The sequence below is a fragment of the Galeopterus variegatus genome, unplaced genomic scaffold (assembly GCF_000696425.1).
Source record: "Galeopterus variegatus unplaced genomic scaffold, G_variegatus-3.0.2 Scaffold559, whole genome shotgun sequence".
Lineage (NCBI taxonomy): Eukaryota > Metazoa > Chordata > Mammalia > Dermoptera > Cynocephalidae > Galeopterus > Galeopterus variegatus.
This window is the reverse complement of record NW_007726670.1, coordinates 306,333-307,240: the sequence shown is the minus strand read 5'-3', so window position 1 is coordinate 307,240 and position 908 is coordinate 306,333.

Here is a 908-nt window from a genome sequence, read left to right as displayed (position 1 = left end):
GCATAGAACAACAGCTCCATTGTACAATATGCACAATTTTGTGGGTGAGGAATTGGGGCAAGGCCTGCGGGACAGCCAGTCTCTGCTCCACTGTGATTCAGCTGGGATTCAGCTAGGATGACTTGAACAATTGGAGACGCCTGGGAGATTCCACTTGGGCCTGGGGTCTGGCTGTTGGCTGGATTTCTTAATTTTTCTCCACATTATATTTGCTAGGACTGGATTATCCAAGATGGCATTTGCACTCACATGTCTAATGACTGGGCTGGGACAGCTAGCACAGCAGGAGATGGCTGGACAGCTTTCTCTCAATACACACCTCTCCATGTGGCTAGCTTGGCTTCCTTACAGCACAGCGATCTCAAGGGAATGGAACTGCTTCTAAGAAGCCTAGGCAGAAACTGAAAGGGTTCTCATGACCTAGGCTTAGAAGTCACACAGTGTCTCTTCTCCCACATTCTTTTGGCCAAACAAGTCACTAAGGCCAGTCAAGATAAAAGGGTAGACGAAATAAACTCCACCTCTTGATCAGGAGACTGACAAGGAATCTGCAGCCATCTTTAACCTTTAAAGCACATCCTGCCTATGAGGGGTTATCAGATGCTCCAGGTGGTCTTTCCAAGCCCACTTCTGTAGGGTCTTAGGACTGTTGTTCTTAACCACAAATGTTTATTTTTTTTTCTTTTTAGCTTAAAGATTTATTTATTTTTTAATTGAAACATAATCGATTGGGGCCGGCCCGGTGGCGCACTGGATAAGTGCGCCGCTTGGGAAGCGCGGCAGCGCTCCTGCCCGAGGGTTCGGATCCCACATACAGACCGGTTCCCGCTCGCTGGCTGAGCAAGGAGTGGGAGCAACACCGAGGGTTGCAATCCTGTTGCCAGTCCCCGGTCCGGTACGGGGGCAAC